Source organism: Bombina bombina, chromosome 1, assembly GCF_027579735.1.
Source record: "Bombina bombina isolate aBomBom1 chromosome 1, aBomBom1.pri, whole genome shotgun sequence".
Taxonomy (NCBI): Eukaryota; Metazoa; Chordata; class Amphibia; order Anura; family Bombinatoridae; genus Bombina; species Bombina bombina.
The window spans coordinates 389675012-389698613 of NC_069499.1; positions in this window are offsets into that span (position 1 = coordinate 389675012).

The following is a 23602-nucleotide window of genomic DNA, read 5'->3' on the forward strand; positions in this document are numbered from 1 at the left end:
TGTGTATGAATATGTATGTTTGTGTAGTGAGTGTGTGTATGAATATGTATGTTTGTGTATGAATATGTATGTTTGTGTAGTGAGTTTGTGTATGAATATGTATGTGTGTGTAATGAGTGTGTGTATGAATATGTATGTGTGTGTAATGAGTGTGTGTATGAATATGTATGTTTGTGTAGTGAGTGTGTGTGTATGAATATGTATGTTTGTGTAGTGAGTGTGTGTATGAATATGTATGTTTGTGTATGAATATGTATGTTTGTGTAGTGAGTTTGTGTGTGTGTATGAATATGTATGTTTGTGTAGTGAGTGTGTGTGTATGAATATGTATGTTTGTGTATGAATATGTATGTTTGTGTAGTGAGTGTGTGTGTGTATGAATATGTATGTTTGTGTAGTGAGTGTGTGTATGAATATGTATGTTTGTGTAGTGAGTGTGTGTATGAATATGTATGTGTGTGTAGTGAGTGTGTGTGTGTGAATATGTATGTTTGTGTATGAATATGTATGTTTGTGTAGTGAGTGTGTGTATGAATATGTATGTTTGTGTATGAATATGTATGTGTGTGTAATGAGTGTGTATGAATATGTATGTGTGTGTAATGAGTGTGTGTATGAATATGTATGTTTGTGTAGTGAGTGTGTGTGTATGAATATGTATGTTTGTGTAGTGAGTGTGTGTATGAATATGTATGTTTGTGTATGAATATGTATGTTTGTGTAGTGAGTTTGTGTGTGTATGAATATGTATGTTTGTGTAGTGAGTGTGTGTGTGTATGAATATGTATGTTTGTGTATGAATATGTATGTTTGTGTAGTTAGTGTGTGTGTGTATGAATATGTATGTTTGTGTAGTGAGTGTGTGTGTGTATGAATATGTATGTTTGTGTAGTGAGTGTGTGTGTGTATGAATATGTATGTGTGTGTAGTGAGTGTGTGTGTATGAATATGTATGTTTGTGTATTAATATGTATGTTTGTGTAGTGAGTGTGTGTATGAATATGTATGTGTGTGTATGAATATGTATGTTTGTGTAGCGAGTGTGTGTATGAATATGTATGTGTGTGTATGAATATGTATGTTTGTGTATGAATATGTATGTTTGTGTTAGTGAGTGTGTGTATGAATATGTATGTTTGTGTAGTGAGTGTGTGTATGAATATGTATGTGTGTGTATGAATATGTATGTTTGTGTATGAATATGTATGTTTGTGTAGTGAGTGTGTGTATGAATATGTATGTTTGTGTAGTGAGTGTGTGTATGAATATGTATGTTTGTGTAGTGACTGTGTGTATGAATATGTATGTTTGTGTAGTGACTGTGTGTATGAATATGTATGTTTGTGTAGTGAGTGTGTGTATAAATATGTGTGTTTGTGTAGTGAGTGTGTGTATGAATATGTATGTGTGTGTATGAATATGTATGTTTGTGTATGAATATGTATGTTTGTGTAGTGAGTGTGTGTATGAATATGTATGTTTGTGTAGTGAGTGTGTGTATGAATATGTATGTGTGTGTATGAATATGTATGTTTGTGTATGAATATGTATGTCTGTGTAGTGAGTGTGTGTGTATGAATATGTATGTTTGTGTAGTGAGTGTGTGTGTATGAATATGTATGTTTGTGTAGTGAGTGTGTGTGTATGAATATGTATGTGTGTGTATGAATATGTATGTTTGTGTAGTGAGTGTGTGTATGAATATGTATGTGTGTATGAATATGTATGTTTGTGTAGTGAGTGTGTGTATGAATATGTATGTTTGTGTATGAATATGTATGTTTGTGTAGTGAGTTTGTGTATGAATATGTATGTGTGTGTAATGAGTGTGTGTATGAATATGTATGTGTGTGTAATGAGTGTGTGTATGAATATGTATGTTTGTGTAGTGAGTGTGTGTGTATGAATATGTATGTTTGTGTAGTGAGTGTGTGTATGAATATGTATGTTTGTGTATGAATATGTATGTTTGTGTAGTGAGTTTGTGTGTGTGTATGAATATGTATGTTTGTGTAGTGAGTGTGTGTGTATGAATATGTATGTTTGTGTATGAATATGTATGTTTGTGTAGTGAGTGTGTGTGTGTATGAATATGTATGTTTGTGTAGTGAGTGTGTGTATGAATATGTATGTTTGTGTAGTGAGTGTGTGTATGAATATGTATGTGTGTGTAGTGAGTGTGTGTGTATGAATATGTATGTTTGTGTATGAATATGTATGTTTGTGTAGTGAGTGTGTGTATGAATATGTATGTTTGTGTATGAATATGTATGTGTGTGTAATGAGTGTGTATGAATATGTATGTGTGTGTAATGAGTGTGTGTATGAATATGTATGTTTGTGTAGTGAGTGTGTGTGTATGAATATGTATGTTTGTGTAGTGAGTGTGTGTATGAATATGTATGTTTGTGTATGAATATGTATGTTTGTGTAGTGAGTTTGTGTGTGTATGAATATGTATGTTTGTGTAGTGAGTGTGTGTGTGTGTATGAATATGTATGTTTGTGTATGAATATGTATGTTTGTGTAGTTAGTGTGTGTGTGTATGAATATGTATGTTTGTGTAGTGAGTGTGTGTGTGTATGAATATGTATGTTTGTGTAGTGAGTGTGTGTATGAATATGTATGTGTGTGTAGTGAGTGTGTGTGTATGAATATGTATGTTTGTGTATTAATATGTATGTTTGTGTAGTGAGTGTGTGTATGAATATGTATGTGTGTGTATGAATATGTATGTTTGTGTAGCGAGTGTGTGTATGAATATGTATGTGTGTGTATGAATATGTATGTTTGTGTATGAATATGTATGTTTGTGTAGTGAGTGTGTGTATGAATATGTATGTTTGTGTAGTGAGTGTGTGTATGAATATGTATGTGTGTGTATGAATATGTATGTTTGTGTATGAATATGTATGTTTGTGTAGTGAGTGTGTGTATGAATATGTATGTTTGTGTAGTGAGTGTGTGTATGAATATGTATGTTTGTGTAGTGACTGTGTGTATGAATATGTATGTTTGTGTAGTGACTGTGTGTATGAATATGTATGTTTGTGTAGTGAGTGTGTGTATAAATATGTGTGTTTGTGTAGTGAGTGTGTGTATGAATATGTATGTGTGTGTATGAATATGTATGTTTGTGTATGAATATGTATGTTTGTGTAGTGAGTGTGTGTATGAATATGTATGTTTGTGTAGTGAGTGTGTGTATGAATATGTATGTGTGTGTATGAATATGTATGTTTGTGTATGAATATGTATGTCTGTGTAGTGAGTGTGTGTGTATGAATATGTATGTTTGTGTAGTGAGTGTGTGTGTATGAATATGTATGTTTGTGTAGTGAGTGTGTGTGTATGAATATGTATGTGTGTGTATGAATATGTATGTTTGTGTAGTGAGTGTGTGTGTATGAATATGTATGTGTGTGTAGTGAGTGTGTGTGTATGAATATGTATGTGTGTGTATGAATATGTATGTTTGCGTAGTGAGTGTGTGTATGAATATGTATGTGTGTGTATGAATATGTATGTTTGTGTAGTGAGTGTGTGTATGAATATGTATGTGTGTGTATGAATATGTATGTTTGTGTAGTGAGTGTGTGTATATGTGTGTGAGAATGTGTAAATATGCATATGATGAACATTACAGTGGCTATTATTATAAACCTCAAAATGTTTTTTCAAGAAATCTTTTTATTTTTTTACTCACTAAATGACTGCCTTACTGCATTTCCCTGTTCTCCCCCCACAAACATAATACCTTGCTTACTAGCCTAGCAGAGGATGAGCATGCAATGGAATGTTTAAAAAGACAGATGATTTACAATGTGCACTTAATCCCTGTCTATTAGTTAGAAGAGGCTGAGGGGATCCTTGGTGGATAGGAAATTAAAGTAAATAAAAAAAGAAAGGGAGGGAGGGGGTTAACAGAAAAATCACCAATAACACTCAAGCTGAGAAAAAAGGAGACATAAAAATTACATTTTGAATTGGAGAACAAAAGTGCTGAAAAGAGTGGTAGAACACTGCACTGACACTTTTATACAAAAATATTCCAGACTGATTTACCACCACACACACATCGTATATTTCCTGCACCACTGTAACTGTTTTTAGTATGAGGATAAGAATGCAGCATGGGGAAAGCACACAAGATTAGAATCAGTCCCCTCACCCCACACCACTGTTCAGTGCACTGCAACTAACATGGGCCGTGTTACAAAGCCCCAGCTCCCCCCTTTACAGCTGCCGGCTCTGACTGTGTTTACTTTGTAATTAATTTGCCCTTATCTGTTATCTGGCAAACCATAAACTTGTCCTCCTGCTCCTGTCTGACTCTTCTATCCACTTCTCACCGGCTGCAGCTTTCCTCACAGGCAGCAGGCTCACATGTGACGTCACTTGGCTGTCGGCTCTCTTCCTGCTCAGAATCTGCCACCGGACTGCTGATTGGCTCCTGAGGCTTCTTACAGAAAAGCCTCTTTTGGGAGCAGTATGGGCTGGGAAGAACCTTGAGCACCAGTTGGTGGCACTGGCAACAGCACATAAAAAAATGTAGAAAGCCATCCATAATGCGCAATGGAGAGGAGCTGAACATTCTGGGGAGTGGGGGAGTAGGGGTCGGGTAAAAGAAGTACAGATTTTTGTCGCCCAAACATTGTCGCCCAAACTAATTTATATGCCCATGCTGAAAAGCCTGACACATACTTGGCAAAGCAGTAATGGGCCCCCATCAATGTGCCAGAATTTAAAAAAATCTGGGCATTAACTATGCTGATGGGCATCATAAAGAAACCCTTCATTTGCTCCTACTGGAGCAGTAGCCCCATCTGCTCTACCCCCATTTTCTCCCAGAGTATGTTGAGGAAGAGGTATGAAATGATTCTACATTTCATGCACTTTAGCGACAACAGCCTTTGCCCCCCTAGGGAGCATCCCCAGTTTGACAGGCTGTACAAAATCCGCCCCCTGATTACCCACTTTGCTGCCAGGTTTGCAGAGGCTTATACACCTTGAAGGAATATTTATGCGTGGATGAATCCCTGATGAAGTATAAGGAAAGGCTGGGATTCAAGCAGTATATTCCTTCCAAGCGCTCCAGGTATGGGGTAAAGGTGTATAAGCTCTGTGAGAGCGAGACTGGGTGTACTCAGGCCTTTCGGGTGTATGAGGGAAAGGATAGCCACCTTGACCCTGCAGGTTGCCCAGATCATATGGGAACCTCTGGCAAGATTGTCTGGGACCTGATATTACCCCTAATAAACAAAGGGTACCACTTGTGCATAGATAATTATTATACAAGTGTCCTTTTGTTCAAGCTACTGTATTGCTTTGATACAGTAGCTTGCGGTACAATTAAAAAGAACTGCGCAGGTTTCCCAGGACAACTTGCACGCACCCGGCTACGAAGGAGGGAGACCTCAGCTCTGCGCCAAGAGGAGCAGTTGGCAAGAAGGATCTATACCTTCTTACCACCATCCACACAGAGAGGATGGTGGAGGTCTCTGTACATGGCAGAGCTGAGATCATAAGGAAGCCAGTGTGCATCAAGGCTTATAACCGGCATATGGGTGGGGTTGATCTGGCAGATAAGCTGCTGCAGTCCTACCTAATTATGCGTAAGACAAGGGCCTGGTAAAAAAAGGTTGCAATTTACTTAATGCAGATTGCAACCCACAACGCTTTTTTGTTGTTCAAAAAAGCAAACCCCTGAATGAAACATACTTTTTTTTACAGTTTCAGCTCCAGATCATTTTGGGGATATTGTACCAAGATGCACCTGCTCCCGGGCAGTGATGGGAGAGAGCAGAGTTGTGGCTACCCATTTTATTTTTAAAATCCCCCCTACTGCCACAAAGCAGAAACCACAAAAAAATGCACAGTCTGTACCAAGAGGGGGCAGAGAAAGAACACCATATATTACTGTCCTGATTGCCCTGGACAGCCTGGACTCTGCATTGGGGACTGCTTCAAGCGGTATCATACAATGATCAATTTAAAAAAAAAATGGAGTGTTTTTTTGCAAAATCTTACAATAGGCACTCCTAAATCATAATCAAAAAGCAATGTGTGTGTAAAAATGAAAATTTAAAAATTACCACCATACACTTTCTCCAATTTTTGGAGCTAAAACGGTTGCATCAAAGGCATCAAAGCACACCATATACAATACCTTGGGTGTCAACATTTCAAAAATATACACTTTCATGGCAATAAATAAAAGTGGGTAATGTGATAGGCCCCAAACTAAAGATAGGTCTATCAGAAGAAATACTCTCATTTTTAACTAAAATTACAAGTCATAAAATTGTAACAGAACCTTCCCAAAATCCTGGAAACCTATGCATGGGGCATAGGTGTACTCAGGAGGTCTTGCAGAAAACAACCTGGAGTGTTTTTTGCAATAACTTACAACAGTCTCTCCTAAATCATAGTCAAAAAGCAATGTGTGTGTAAAAATAAAAATTGAACAATTACCACCATACACTTTCTCCAATTTTTTTGGCTAAAACGGTTGCATCAAAGCACACCATATACAATACCTTGGGGTGTCAACATTTAAAAAATATACACTTTCATGGCAATAAATAAAACTGGGGTATGTGATAGGCCCCAAACTAAAGATAGGCCTATCAGAAGAAATACTCTCACTTTTAACTAAAATTACAAGTCAATTACAAGTCATAAAATTGTAACAGAACCTTCCCAAAATCCTGGCAAACCTATGCATGGAGGGCCATAGGTGTACTCAGGAGGTCTTGCAAAAAACAACCTGCAGCGTTTTTTTTGCAATAACTTACAACAGGCACTCCTAAATCATAGCCAAAAAGCAATGTGTGTGTAAAAATGAAAAAAATACCACTACACAATTTCTCCAATTTTTTGGCTAAAACAGTTGCATCAAAGGCATCAAAACACCCCATATACAATACCTTTGGGTCTCAACTTCTGAATCATACGCACGTTCATGGCGAGCAAATAAATTGGGGTATGTAAAAAAAAACCAAAAGAAGATAGCCAAAGAAATGTTAAATTTGAAAAAATCACAAACATTGCAAACCCCAAACAACCAACAAACCTATGCATAGGTAGTATCACTCTACTCAGGAGATCTTGCTGAACAAATATTGGGGTGTTCTTTGGCATTAACACATAACAGGAACTGAGAATCCATGCCTAAACTGTGTGAAAAATAACACAAAAAAATGACTACCCAAAAGTTTGACAAAGACTGGTGGTTGAATTAGTGTCTGGAAAGTGTTAAAATACCAGCATTTCAAATACCCTAGGGTGTCTACTTTTCAAAAATGGTATGATGGGGTAAATTACATTTGCCAGAAAATGTCCCAAATTGGACATGGGTGCATGATGACGTGAAAATTCCATGTTGGAAAACTGGAATGCACCCCCTAAAAATAAGGCCTTTTAGCCCCCTGAGAACCCAACAAACCTATTCAAGGGTAGTATCACTGTACTCAGGAGATGTTGTTGAACACATATTGAGGTGTTTGCAGTAGCACATAACAGGAACTAAGAATCCATGCCTAAAGTACAATGTGTGTGAAAAATAACACAAAATAATGACTACCCAAAAGTTTGACAAAGACTGGTGGTTGCATTAGTGCATGGAAAGTGTTAAAATACTTGCATTTCAAATACCCTAGGGTGTCTACTTTTTAAAAAATATATAGTTTGATGGGGTTAAATTACATTGGCTGGCTTCAGAAATGTCCCCAATAGGACATGGGTGCATGATGACAGATGTGAAAGTTCCAAGTTGGAAAACTGGAATGTGCCCCCTAAAAAGAAGGCCTTTTAACCCCCTGAGATCCCAACAAACCTATTCATGGATGGTATCACTGTACTCAGGAGATGTTGCTGAACACATATTGGGGTGTTATTTGGCAGTAACCCTTAACGTTCTCAGTAAATGTACAGGGAGTGCAGAATTATTAGGCAAATGAGTATTTTGACCACATCATCCTCTTTATGCATGTTGTCTTACTCCAAACTGTATAGGCTCGAAAGCCTACTACCAATTAAGCATATTAGGTGATGTGCATCTCTGTAATGAGAAGGGGTGTGGTCTAATGACATCAACACCCTATATCAGGTGTGCATAATTATTAGGCAACTTCCTTTCCTTTGGCAAAATGGGTCAAAAGAAGGACTTGACAGGCTCAGAAAAGTCAAAAATAGTGAGATATCTTGCAGAGGGATGCAGCACTCTTAAAATTGGAAAGCTTCTGAAGCGTGATCATCGAACAATCAAGTGTTTCATTCAAAATAGTCAACAGGGTCGCAAGAAGCGTGTGGAAAAACCAAGGCGCAAAATAACTGCCCATGAACTGAGAAAAGTCAAGCGTGCAGCTGCCAAGATGCCACTTGCCACCAGTTTGGCCATATTTCAGAGCTGCAACATCACTGGAGTGCCCAAAAGCACAAGGTGTGCAATACTCAGAGACATGGCCAAGGTAAGAAAGGCTGAAAGACGACCACCACTGAACAAGACACACAAGCTGAAACGTCAAGACTGAGCCAAGAAATATCTCAAGACTGATTTTTCTAAGGTTTTATGGACTGATGAAATGAGAGTGAGTCTTGATGGGCCAGATGGATGGGCCCGTGGCTGGATTGGTAAAGGGCAGAGAGCTCCAGTCCGACTCAGACGCCAGCAAGGTGGAGGTGGAGTACTGGTTTTGGCTGGTATCATCAAAGATGAGCTTGTGGGGCCTTTTCGGGTTGAGGATGGAGTCAAGCTCAACTCCCAGTCCTACTGCCAGTTTCTGGAAGACACCTTCTTCAAGCAGTGGTACAGGAAGAAGTCTGCATCCTTCAAGAAAAACATGATTTTCATGCAGGACAATGCTCCATCACACGCGTCCAAGTACTCCACAGCGTGGCTGGCAAGAAAGGGTATAAAAGAAGAAAATCTAATGACATGGCCTCCTTGTTCACCTGATCTGAACCCCATTGGGAACCTGTGGTCCATCATCAAATGTGAGATTTACAAGGAGGGAAAACAGTACACCTCTCTGAACAGTGTCTGGGAGGCTGTGGTTGATGCTGCACGCAATGTTGATGGTGAACAGATCAAAACACTGACAGAATCCATGGATGGCAGGCTTTTGAGTGTCCTTGCAAAGAAAGGTGGCTATATTGGTCACTGATTTGTTTTTGTTTTGTTTTTGAATGTCAGAAATGTATATTTGTGAATGTTGAGATGTTATATTGGTTTCACTGGTAAAAATAAATAATTGAAATGGGTATATATTTGTTTTTTGTTAAGTTGCCTAATAATTATGCACAGTAATAGTCACCTGCACACACAGATATCCCCCTAAAATAGCTATAACTAAAAACAAACTAAAAACTACTTCCAAAACTATTCAGCTTTGATATTAATGAGTTTTTTGGGTTCATTGAGAACATGGTTGTTGTTCAATAATAAAATTAATCCTTAAAAATACAACTTGCCTAATAATTCTGCACTCCCTGTATTCTTAAATTGCTATTTTGTAAAAAAAAATATTCTTACAAACTTTGGCATAGATTGGTGGTAAAATGGTTGCATGAAAAGAGTCAAAATACCCCAAGTTTAATACCTTAGGTTGTCTTCTTTTAAAAATATACACATGTGAAGGGTTATTCAGGGATTCCTGACAGATATCAGTGTTTCAATGTAACTATCGCTAATTTTGAAACAAAATGGTTTTGATATAGCAAAGTGCTACTTGTACTTATTGTCCTATAACTTGCAAATAAAGCAAAGAACATGTAAACATTGGGTATTTCTAAACTCAGGACAAAATTTTGAAATTATTTAGCATGGGTGTTTTATGGTAGTTGTAGATGTGTAACAGATTTTGGGGGTCAAAGTTAGAAAAACTGTGTTTTATTTTCATTTTTTCATCATATTTTATTAAAAAAAATATAGTAAATTATAAGATATGATGAAAATAATGGTATCTTTCGAAAGTCCATTTAATGGCGGGAAAACTGTATATAATATGTGTGGGAAAATTACAGCTAAACACAAACACCGCAGAAATGTAAAAATAGCCTTGTTCCCAAACGGTCAACAAATGGAAAAGTGGTCTGGTCACTAAGGGGTTAAAGGGACAGTCAAGTGCAAAAACAATTTCATGATTCAAATAGGGCATGTAATTTTAAACAACTTTCTAATTTACTTTTATCACCAATTTTACTTTGTTACCTTGGTATTCTTAGTTGAAAGATAAACCTAGGAGGTTCATATGCTAATTTCTTAGACCTTGAAGGCCGCTTTTAATCTTAAAGGATTTTGATAGTTTTTCACCCCTAAAGGGCTTTAGTTCATGTGTTTCATATAGATAACATTGAGCTCATGCACGTGAATTTACCGAGGAGTGAGCACTAAATGGGTAAAATGCAAGTCTGTCAAAATAATTGAAATAAGGGGGCAGTCTGCAGAGGCTTAGATACAAGGTCATTACAGAGGTAAAATGTGTATTTTTATGAGTGTGTTGGTTATGCAAAACTGGGGAATGGTTAATTAAGGGATTATCGATCTTTTAAAAGAACAAAAATTCTGGTGTTGACTGTCCCTTTAAAGAGGTTTTTAGGGTACCTGAGTCTAAACCCCCAGAGGAAAAACAGGTACATAAATTGGATATTGTCTTTAAACCTTAGTTGAAAACCCCTGACGTGTTCCCGGTACCTTCCTTGGTGCCGGACATTATAACCAAGGAGTGGGAAAAAACTGGTGTTCCATTTTCTCCTTCTCCAAATTTTAAAAGAATGTTTCCTGTGCCAAATAGTCATTTGGAACTGTGGAACACTGTCCCTAAGGTAGACGACCCCATTTCCACCCTGGCTAAACGCACTACTATCCTGCTGAAAGATAGCCCATCTTTCAAGGACCCTATGGATAGGAAATTAGATGGATATATGAGAAAGGTCTTCCTTCAGGGAGGTTTACTTAACCACATTCAGGTCCTAAAAACAACCAACTCCTTCATTTGTGATGCCAGTATTCAAATAATTCACCTCAATGCCAAGAACTCTGGCTTCACTGTGCCAGCAAGGAGGGCTCTCTCGCTAAAGTCTTGGTCAGCGGACATGGTCTCCAAGTTTATGTTACTATATTATGAACTCTGTAGCCTGTCCTTTTCTCTTCCCTTAAAGGATTAAAAAACATTGTCATTTTGCATCCCTACAAAAACATACTGATCAGTTAATACAGCATAATTGCAATCCATCCTACCTATATTTAGATAAAAGCAAAGCCTTAGTGTAGTTTAAAATTAAATTATTTTCCTCAGCTGTGACGTCAGACATCCCAGCAGAACGAGCCTTAAATCTGTATTCTGTTCTCCGTATATCATTATCGGATTTCTACATCACCATGCGCCTGCGCACTTGTCCAATATCTTAACTAATGCACACTTTGTCTAGTCGACGATGATGCTTGGCAGATTAAAATACTCGTTATTTCTAGCAGCGATTATTAGTACTCCACACTTTGAGTCATCCTATCAACTCACATATAAACTCTACAATAGATAGAGTGTGCCTGCTAGTCTATGGAAGCTGCGGTAGGGGGTGTTGAAATCACCAGTAACGTCACTGGATGTTCGGATCATGCGCACTACTGACAATCTGCCGCCATCTTTCTACCTGGGTAGACACCACTGATAGGACTCGGATAACAAATCCTACAGAGGGGGTTTGGAAATGAATATATGTTGAATACAGGATTATAAGAAAACGATCATATCAGCAAAGTTCTTTTATTTTAAATAAAGTTTTTTTTTTGTGTTCAGTGTCCCTTTAAGGTGGTTTAGCACTGATTAAACTTGCTCAGTAATAATTTATTAAGCAGCTATTTAAACAGATATATATATATATATATATATATATATATATTGTGACAGGGTGAAAGATGGGGTTTACATAAGCAGGAGGTAAGAGAGAGCTTTTTTTCCTCTGTAAGGAAATGGTTAACCTTCTCCCTGAGCTCACACACACCTGTAGTGAATGTAATTAGTGAGTTGCTTTTTATACAGGTCTGTGTGAGGCAGTCTCTCTCTTCTCTTCTCTCTCTCTCTTCTCTCTTCTCTTTTCTCTTCTCTCTCTCTCTCTCTCTCTCTCTTCTCTCTTCTCTCTTCTCTCTCTCCTCTCTCTCTCTCTCTTCTCTCTCTCTCTCTCTCTTCTCTTTCTCCCCACAAGATTTTTGTTATAATTAAAAGGCTGAAATTCTGCATCTACTAGCTGTCCTGACTGATTATCTAAGTGCACTGGCAACTGCTTTGTCACATGTGGTGTCAGAAGTGGGATTGGAGTGACTAGGAGTGCACTTTGTCAACCCCTTAAAGGGGCAGAACCCATTACAATTACTACAGACTTTGCAAACATGGAAGATGTTGTAAAAGCCCTCCTACATGCTACAACAGTCCAGCAGGAGACTAATCAGGCACATCAGGAATGCAATCGCTTGCTGGCTACACAGCTTGCAATGGTGTTTGAGGCACAAAGAAGTGACAGGAAATTCTTAAAGAGATAGGCCAGAGACTTTTGGTCCCAGGAATTCTTGTGCAAGCAAGTATTTCAGACAGAATACAGGCCAGTGGCTGCCTTCAGAAAATGACTCCAGGAGATGACGTGGAATCATATATCCTTACCTTTGAACACACTGCAATTAGGGAGGCCTGGCCCCAGGAACAATGGGCAGGAATCATTGCTCTTTTTTTGCTGGGAGAAGCCCAGAAAGCATACTACGACCTTAAGGAGGAACATTCAACTGATTACTCCCATCTATAAGCAGAAATACTAGCCAGAATGGGAGATACTGCTACTGTGAGAGCACAACATTTCCACAACTGGCGATATGATGAAGGAAAACCCCCACGGACTCAGATGTTTGATTTGAGACATTTGGCACAAAATTGGATGAAACCAGAGACTCAGGGACCGGAATTTTTTTTGGAAAACCTTGTACTTGATCGGTTTTTGTGGGAACTGCCCAGAGGGTTCCGTGAATGGGTCACACATAGTAACCCGACTACTTACAATGCCATGGTGACACAAGTCGAGAGATACCTGTCTGCCAAAGACCTTGTCAAAGTTTCTCTTGGGGTATCTAAGACTGTCACTGGTGTTGGGCCCTACCGGACAACTAAACAATTTGCTATAAGGTATAAGGCTAAGATGGAGGATGAGGAAGTCCGGCCTGGAATGAGTCCTCATCCCTGGAAAGCGAACTTTGAGATCCATGATGACCCAAAACAGATTGATTTCAGGAAAACTTTTGTAACCTGTTTTGAATGTGGAGAGAAAGGACATGTGAAGGCAAGGTGCCCTAATCTCCCAGAACCCATGCAATGTGGACTTGGGGAGGACCCAAAGGGTTTTTGTGGACTCATATGCTTGTCAGGCATGGGGGGGGGGGGAGTGTGCAACCTTTCTGAATAACTGCTCTTGTCAATGGATCTAAAACTATTGCTTTAGTGGACTCTGGTAGTGCAGTAACATTGGTGTCAGGGAACCTAATTAAGAAACCTCATTTAAAGAAAAATTATGCAGTCCGGGTACTTTGTATACATGGGTGCAATGTGAATTATCCTACAGCCAGAATAGAAGTAACTGTGTTAGATAAGAGGAAAAATGTTATGTCCGTGGTTGTGCCAAAATTACCCTATCCTTTAGTTATAGTCAGAACTTATCATGGGTTTCAAGCGTTGATACAATCCCAGGTGTCTTTGAGAGAAGTAGAGCCTGAAGTGGTTACTGAAAGTTCCCATGATGTATTTCCATTTACTCATTCTGACTTATTTCTAGAAAACCCAAAACTCAGCAAAACTTGGAGAGAACATTGAGAAGAGGAGCTAACAAGAGGTCAACAGGAACCTGAACCTGAGCAAGGGAATGAACCTGTGTATAATGCCCCCGGGCAGGATGATACTTCTAGTAGTTCTTTCGGGCCCAGTCAGGCAAATGATCCCTTACTATAAAATGCTCGAAGTCAGGTAGTAGAAGTAAATGGGGTACCAGTGGGTGGTCAACCTAGAAACACTTTCCCCTGTTTTATCCTTAAAAATTACCTTCTTTATCGAGTGACCAAGGAAGAGGGGCAAGAGGTTGAACAATTAGTGGTACCCTCATTTCACACCCGAAAAGTACTGGATTTAGCACACTCACATCTTTTGGGAGGACACCTGTGGGTTGAAGAAAACACAGGAACTGGTACTAAAACGGTTCTATTGGCCAGGGGTTTATGAGGATGTAAAAAGGTGTTGTGCCTCTTGTCCTGAGTGTCAACTGACAGTCCCAAAACCTAAACTAAGGGCACCACTGGTACTGCTCCCAATAATTGATACTCAGTTTGAGAGGATTTGTATGGATCTAGTGGGTCCATTAGAAAAATCTGCTAGGGGTCACCAATATATTTTGGTAATACTTGATTATGCCACCCGTTATCCTGAAGCTATACCCTTATGTCAGGCAACTACCAAAAACATAGCAAAAGAGTTAGTTCAGGTGTTTTCATGAGTAGGCATCCCAAAAGAAATACTGACTGATCAAGGTACTCTTTTTTTGTCTCCCGACTTATGAAGGAGATGTGCCAGCTGTTAAAGATTCAACCATTAAGAACCTCGGTTTTCCACCCAAAGACTGACGGTCTTGTGGAGAGATTTAATTGAGCCCCTAAAGGAATGTTGAGAAAAGTGGTTAGTAAGGATGGAAGGGACTGGGACTTGCTTCTTCCTTACTTATTGTTTGCAATTCGAGAGGTTCCCCAAAGTTCCACTGGTTATTCTCCATTCGAGCTATTATACGGCAGACATCCTCTGGGTTTACTAGATTTTTTTAAAGAAGTTTGGGAAGAGCAGGGAGTTCCAGGGTCTACAGTGGTTCAACATTTGGATAAGATGAGGGAGCGTATAGCTCACGTTATACCCTTGGTTTGCCAGCATATGGAAAAAGCTCAAGGGGCCCAGAAGTTTAATTATGACAGGAGTGCTACTTTCAGGCAATTTCAGCCAGGGAACAGGGTGATGGTCTTAGTGCCCACAGCAGAGATTAAACTCTTGGCACATTGGCAGGGCTCCTATTAAGTCCTAGAAAAGGTAGGACCTGTAAATTATAAGATTAGTCAGCCAGGAAGCAGAAAAAAAGAGCAGAGTTTTCATATAAATCTCCTCAAAGGATGGAAAGAGATGGAGTCTTGTGTAGCATTAGAGGATAGTCTAAGACAGGTTCCCGTATAATTGCCATGACTCTTTCTCCTGAGCAAACTGAAGAGGCAAGTGAAATGATAGAAAGAAACAAAGATGTTTTTTCTACTCAGACCTCATGCCTGATATGCTTCTACTTACTTGGATGATGTTGTGATTCATAGCCAGGATTGGGAATCCCATCTTCAGAAGGTAGAAGCAGTACTGAAAACACTCCGAAAAGCTGGGTTAACTGCCAATCCTGCCAAATGTACAATTGGGTTGGCCGAGACCAAATACCTTGGGTATGTTGTAGGACGAGGGTTGGTAAAGGCCCAGATCAATAAGGTAGAAGCCATACAAAATTGGCCCAGACCTCTTTGGAAAAAGCAGATTAGAACCTTTCTAGGCATTGTTGGGTATTACTGATGATTCATTCCCCACTTTGCCACTAGGGCTGCTCCTCTTACTGACCTTATCAAGTCTAAAAGTCCAGATGTTGTGAAATGGAATATTGAGGCAGAAAAGTCCTTTGTAGATTTACGCTCAGTGTTGTGTAGCCATCATGTACTGGTAGCCCCTGATTTTGACAAAGAGTTTTTCCTGCAGACGGATGCCTCTGAAGTTGGTCTGGGGGCAGTGCTTACCTAGTATATGAATAAGGAGGAACATCTAGTATTGTATTTAAATAGGAAAATGTTACTCAGGGAACAGCGTTATACCACAGTGGAAAAAGAATGCTTAGCAATTAAGTGGGCATTAGAAACACTTAAATACTATTTGTTAGGTAGACGTTTCACCCTGGTCACGTATCATGCAACTCTGAAGTGGATGCATGCCAAAAAGGAGAAAAAATCAGAAGTTAACAGATGGTTTTTATCTTTGCAACCATTCAATTTTGTGGTGGAGCATAGGGCAGGTCTACTGCATGGAAATGCTGATGCACTTTCTCGAGTGCATGTACTTTCAGCAATGGCCGCACCACGTGACGATGTTCCGCTGGGCAGGGGGATGTGTAACAGGGTGAAAGATGGGGTTTACATAAGCAGAGGTTTTCTCTCTTTCTCTCTCTTTTTCTCTCTCAGCAGCTGAAGTCCAGAGAGACAGGACTGGAAGAATCCTGCAGTTTACAAACTCACAGTAATCTGATAAGAAGAGAGAGCTATACAAACTTTAATGTATTTGAACTGTTTATTTAAACTCTGGTGCAGAGTAGCTGGCCAGGGTTCTTGTAGTTAGCTCTGCTGAACTGTTTAGTTAGCCTCCTAAAAAAGGAGTAGGTTTTTATTTTGATGTTTGCCAGTTTTTCATTTGTTTTGTTGCAATTTAAAGGGACAGTAAACCCACTGCAACTACTATCTGTCCTGACTGATTATGTAAGTGCACTGGCAACTACCTTGTCACGATATATATATATATATATATATATATATATATATATATATATATATATATATATATTTCTTCTAATCTATATATCTATATAATAGCTATATATATATATATATATATATATATATATATATATATTTCATGTAAGTGGCAAGAGTCCATGAGCTAGTGATGTATGGGATATACATTCCTACCAGAAGGGGGCAAAGTTTCCCAAACCTCAAATGCCTATAAATACACCTCCCACCTCACTCATACCTCAGTTTTACAAACTTTGCCTCCTTAGAAGGTGATGAAGCATAATGTGCTTGATTTCTTCTCTGAAAGGCGCTTCTAATACCAGTTCCTCTCTAAGTACAGTGTTTGTCTGAGGGATGTGAAGGGAGCATTGTCTGATGATACCATGTTTTCGCCTATGGGAAATCTATTATAGGGCTCTCTGTAAATTCGGTTACGGGGATTCATCTGCTGCCTCCCTTTACAGATCGACATTATGCTCCTCTACCATTACCTCTGCTGATATGCTTCAGTACTGTATAAGGTAAAAAAGAAAGAGGAGCGCTAAACATAAGCAGCTAAAGAGATCAAGAACTGCCCTAAAATGTACTATGTTAAATGAAATATTGTGCATATAGAACTATATATGGGAGGAGTGCTGGTCTTCCAAGATACAAAATATAAATAGAATGGGTTAAATGTCGTTAAAAAGAGTACATTTTATTACAAATAAAACAAATACAAATATTGTATAAAAAGAAATAAAATAAAACCACCGGTGGTACAGTTAAAAAACCTTAGCTTAAATCACCTCTATATAGTTAATAAACTATTGCTGACAAAAATATGATATAGCCTGAACAAGTTCTAATACTGATTAACTTTCAGAGTTAAAAGGCTTATACAAAACAAACAATTCCATTTGAAATCAGGTTAAATGTTCATCAAATATTCCACCTTGTAATGGAGAATTGTGGTGGAATTAAAAAACTGTAATAGAGGGTTAGGGTAAAAGTTCAGCTGTGTGAAAGGAGATTACTTATTGTGAGAAAGTCTGCACATTTAAATGTATAGAGTCCGTGACTCCTTTCCCAGAATACGAAACTTTCAGAGGTTTCTCCGCATGTATTAAGCAATGGCAAAGCTTACCCAGGCTGTCGGTGTGTAATATGTTACCTTCAGAGATTCCCCGTTCTTAATCGGCGTCTGGCTGTAATATCCTTCAAGATATCGCCGCTCTCACTTCGAGTGATCTGTTTGCTGTTAGAGCCCAGCGTCTGGCGGCGATATCCTTAGAGGCTTCACCGCTCTCTCCTCAGGGCAGCTTGATCCGGGGTACGTTACCAGGTCACAGGACCTTCTTGGACCAATAGCTGTAGCGGATTGCCGGGAACTTGAAATTAGAGTTTGTGTGCAGGATACTTAGTACTTCCAATATAGATACAAAGTAATCTTCGTTTAGACAAACATATCAGAGCGCTCTGATTTTGACACAGCTTGACATCCTTTTCATCTACGTGTTTCAGCTAAGAAGCCTTTTTCAAGAACTCCTTACCCATATTCCTCTATTTATTTAACCAATCCTTAATTGATTCCACTCCTTCTTTTTGTTTGTTTAAAGGGACAACTGGTTTTTGTAGAATAGACTTATGGAATTCATCCGGATGCTGAATTTAACTATTTAAAGTGCAACACAAAAATACAATATAAATAAACAAATAAATAAACAGAATTACTTTTTTTAAAAATACACTTTAAATGTAATAGATTTGGTTTGAAGTATATACACTTAAAATGTAATCTAGGACTTTCCTAGAGTGAAAGTGCGTAAAAGGAATTATTTTATAATTTATACTTAATTATTTGTGCTTATGGAGAATTACTTAACTTACTGCTAAATTAAGTGCAACAGAAGAAAATGCAGTATGAATAAATAAATAAACAGAATTAATTTTTTATATATACGCTCCAAATGCAATGGATTTAATTTGGAGCAATAGTTTATTAACTATATAGAGGTGATTTAACGTACAAACAATCCCCCTTTAGACAGCTCAAGACTAATACGGTATGAACCCAGCAGCATCAATCCTTAGAGAAATGTAAAACGGTATCGTCTAGGTGGTTCCGGAGGAGGAGCTCAGCACAGGTGGCTGAGCGTTTGTTCTCCAGCTCTTAGCACCTGGTGATGTTTCCCATGCACTAAGCCCAGAAGTGAAGGGCTGCTACCTGGCCAGCACAGTAAGATACGCTGCCGGAACACACAGCGCAATCCACTCCGCTGATTGAGCACCCCAAGCTCAGAGAAGGTTACAAACCCCACAAGTGATCCCCTATAATACACTAATACCGTAGCAGGCAAAAGCCTGTAAAGGCAAATTCCAGATAAAGCCTTAAATAAAGCTTCCACATCCACTTACCGGACTACCTACTCACCCTCCCTGTCGGCAAAGAAACTGGTGGCCACTGACTGCAATTGGATCTAGCCAGCGGATACCTGGATCCAAGAGGGGAGCCTGCAAGGAGAGTTGAAGAAGCGGACCCCATTCCCTCCTCCCCCACCGGTGCTGCGAGGGAGGAGGTGTCTGCGGGAGTCGGCTGAATAGTGCCTAAGGAGAGGGCTTGTACTGCTGTAGGGAGCCTGTTTGAGAAAAGTGGTACCTGGCGGTCTTTGCATTCCTCGACTATCTTCACCCGGCCTGGCTCCGGGACTTAACGCGGGTACCTTTGCTGGATCCCCTCCCCCCCACCGCTGCTGCGAGGGAGGAGGTGGGCTGAGGATTGATCGCATCTCAGCAGACACAAGCCGCAAGCTGCCTAAGGAGAGGGCTTGTACTTAGCAGGGAGCCTGTTTGAAAGAGATGGTACCTGGTGCTCTTCACACTCTTCAACTTCAACTATCTCTACCTGCCCGGCTTGGTCCCGGGACCTAACGTGGGTATCATTGCTGGATCCCCTCCCCCCCCCCTGCCGCTGTTGTGTGGGAGGAGGCAGGCTGAGGATTGACTGAACCTCAGCAGACACAAGCCGTAAGCTGCCTACTCCCTACTGGAAGACAGGGAGAGAGTCTGCAACTTGGAGGCCACAGGAAAACCTAATTATCATCTGGAAAAAGGGATAAAGAAAACCGAAGGAGGGCAGGGTGAGTACAAGATTAACCTTAAAGACATTTTGACACTGCTGACAATAAAAGGGGAAGGAAGGAAGAAAAAGAAAAAGGTCTGACAAGATCAAATTAATAGAGAAATCAGACTATAACTAAAGGGAAGAACGGGCTGGAAGAGAGGGGGAAAGGAAAACAAGGGTATTTTCTTATAACATAGGGGAAGGAGAGGGGAAGAGAAAAGAGCCTTAAAGGAACTTTACATAAGGACTTATAATAAAGAGGGGATCTTCTCAGAGACATTTAATAAAATAAAAATCCTAAGAAGAAGAACTGCAACAAAATCAGATCAGAAGATAAAGTATCCAAAAAAAAAAAAAAAAAAAAAAAGGGATTTTTTTTTTTTCTGTGTGTTTTTCTTCTCTTTTTTTTTCCCTTGGGTTTATTTTTTTGCTTGACAAAACCTGTACCCCTCTTCCCCCCCCCTGCATTTCTTCGCTTGGTCACCTTAGAAGGGGAGACAGGAAGGATAAAGGAGACACTGACTTTCTTGGGAACTTGCACTCCTCTCAGGATGACTATGCACCTTTAATATTATAAGCATATAATGATTTATTAGTATTCTGAGGTTAAGCTTAGAAATTGTCTTTTTTTCTGCTGTTGCTGTGTTTGTTTTTTGTGGTTTGTTCTTTTTTTTTTTTCCTCTTCCCCCTTTTTTTTTTTTTCTTTTTTTTTTTTTTTTTTTCTTCCTTCTTGGACGTATCTTTTTTCCCCTTGCTTTTCTAAGTCTAACTTAAATTGAAAATATAATGAAGCAAAGTCAATAAGCATATCATAGTAACATAGTTCAAATACTTTCAATATCCTCCTACTAGGAATAACGGCAAATAGGTGTTACAAACATATCTTAAGTGAAGATATATATCAATTTAAGAATTGCACATAAAGCTGACTCTAGAATATCACTTACGTTAGTAACCTAGGGTAAGACAAAATTTAATTAAAGGGAAGGAAGTCTTAAGCCTCAAGTCCCAAAGCAGGAAGAGAGAATAAAATAGAAAAATATCTCGCCTAAAGTATATCCACATATAGATAAAAACCTGCCAATTCTTGAATGCACATCCTAAAAGTAATTCACAGTCCCGCTATTGGGGTTTTACCCCATCGTACTCTACACAAATTGTAAGAATCACATTAATCTTAGTCACTTTTTTCAATTTTTTTTCTCACTCAAGGGAGGGGACGGGGGGGGGGGGGGAGAGGGAAGAACTTCCTTAACTGGTCTTCCTTCTCTTTTTCTCCTCTCTCCTTTCCTTTCACTCTCTGGATAGTTTTCTTTTTTTTTTTTTTTTTTTTTTTTTCCTCCACATTAGCACTCATTCCCCCTTCTTTCTAAAAAAGGAATATATATATTTTTTCTCTTTCTTTCTTTTTTTTTTTTATTTTTTTTTTTTTTCTTCTTCACCAGTAGCACATGGACAAATTCCTCAACACATCCCTCAAACCTTCCCCTTCAAGAATGGCAGGTAAACCCAGAGATAAAAAATCTAAAGGAGCTACAGAAAGTAATGCAGAGACACATCCCATAACAAATTTAAACCCAATGAATGAGACGTTCAGTATGCAGAGTTTGGTTCTTAATATATCAGAAGCCTTAACGCCTAAATTCGACAACCTAAGATCAGAAATAAAACAAGATATTGCCACGTTGTCTCAGGAAGTTAGGCAGTTCTCAAGCAGGCTGCAAGAGGCAGAGCAAAGGGTATCAGACCTGGAAGACCTCTCAATAGAGTATGAGGCAAGAATAAAAGAAACAGAAGTCAAGCTTCAAAAAATGCAGGCTAGATTAGAAGACGCTGAAAATAGATCTAGGAGAAATAATGTCAGGATAATAGGAATTCCGGAAGGAAAAAAATTTGAAAATCTATCTCTATTTATCACTAACACCTTAGCCCAAACTCTTGGTATCAAGGACACACAGATAATAATAGAAAGGGCACACAGAATTGGTCCACCTCAGGCTGATAATAAATCTAACACTAGACCTAGACCAGTGATAGCACGCTTCTTGAACTACCTAGATAAAACTAACATGTTGCAACAATATAGGAAGAAACAACCTATTAGCATAGAGGGAGCTAAAATTTACATGTTTCAAGACTTCTCGGCTGAGACTTCCCTGAGAAGAAGAGAGCTTGCACCTATTTGCACAAGGTTAATTCATAAGGGTTACAGGGCAATGCTAATTTACCCAGCTAAACTTAAAGTCTATACCTCTGAGAATACATATATTTTTGATAATGCAAAAGATGCAGAGGATTTGTTAACAGATTTAGAAAAAGCAAGTTGAACCCCCCTATATACAGGGGATCTTTCTGAGCAAAAGTACAATAGAAATTTTATGTTTCCTTTTTTAAGATATGTTATTTCTTTGATGATAAATTCACAGTTAACGGTGAGCGACCTCTCTGAAGCTAGGGGGGAAAGAAGAAAAAAAAGAGGAAAAGAGGGCAGGTTCTTCTCCCTCTTCATAGAATCGAGTTTCCAGTTTCCCCAATATTCCCTTTTTTATATATATATATATATATATATATATATATATATATATATATATATATATTATTTTTTTTAGGAAAAAAGAAGAAATTTTTTTTTTTTTTTTTTTTTTTTTTTTTTTTTTTCTCTTCTCCCTCCCCTCTCTCTTCCTCCCTCCCCACCCTTGGTCTCCCCTTAAAGGTTTACTAGGTACCCAAACTTAGATGACGAACTCTCCTACTAAAATTAAAATAATCTCATGGAATATAGGAGGAATAACTACTCCCATAAAAAGGAAAGCCATTGTCTCTCATATGCGCAAGTTGCAAGCTAACATAATGTTTCTGCAAGAAACGCACTTGGGTATGGAGGAAACAATGAAACTCAAGGGCTCTTGGATCAAGGAGGTGGAAGCCTCACCTAGTATTGGAAGAAGGAGGGGAGTAGCAATACTGTTTGGTAAGAGAATTGAGGCAGAGATACTACAAACAAGGAGAGATCCAGAGGGGAGATTTTTAATGGTAAAAACAAGAATCTTTAAACAAATATATACATTGGTAAATGTATATGCGCCCAATGAGCTTGACTATGATTTTTGGAACTTAATCCAATCTATGATATTACTTCACTCAGAAGGCTATCTTATCATTGGAGGAGATTTTAATATGGCTCCACAGTCTCCGATAGACAGAATGAGATTTAACAGTAAACAACTTAAAAATAAAAAGGATAAATTAGAAACAAAAATATTTAAGAATATATATCAGAATTTATCGGTTAAAGATATATGGAGGGCGCATAACCCTGACTCACGGGAATATACCTGTCTTTCTAGAGCGCATAAAACGCTCTCTAGAATAGACCTTTTTTTAACCGATGAGAAATTTTGTTCAAGGAAAATTAAGACAGAAATCACTCCAATAGTTATCTCAGATCACGCTCCAATTACACTCGAGATTCAACTAGAGCCCCCAAGGGATGCCCCTTTGAGATTCAGGTTTCCATTTTACCTGGTAAATGATTTAAAATTTAAAAATCATATAAAAAACAAATTTGAAGAATACATACAATTCAATATTGATTATATTGACAGGCCGGTAATCTTCTGGGGGGCTGCAAAAGCGGTCATTAGAGGGGAAATAACAGCCTAGGCTGCCAAGTTAACTAAGATCCTAAGGAAAAGGGAGAAAGAAGCCACTAATTTTGTGGTAAACTCATATAATCGGTTTCTCTTAACAAAGTCATCCTTCAACTGGGCCAAGTATATTAAGGCTAAAAAGGAGAGAGATGCCTTAATATTACTCATTGAAACCCAAAAAGATCTTAAATTCAGAGCTAAAATGTATCGCTACGGCAATAAATCAGGCAAATTACTTGCTAATCT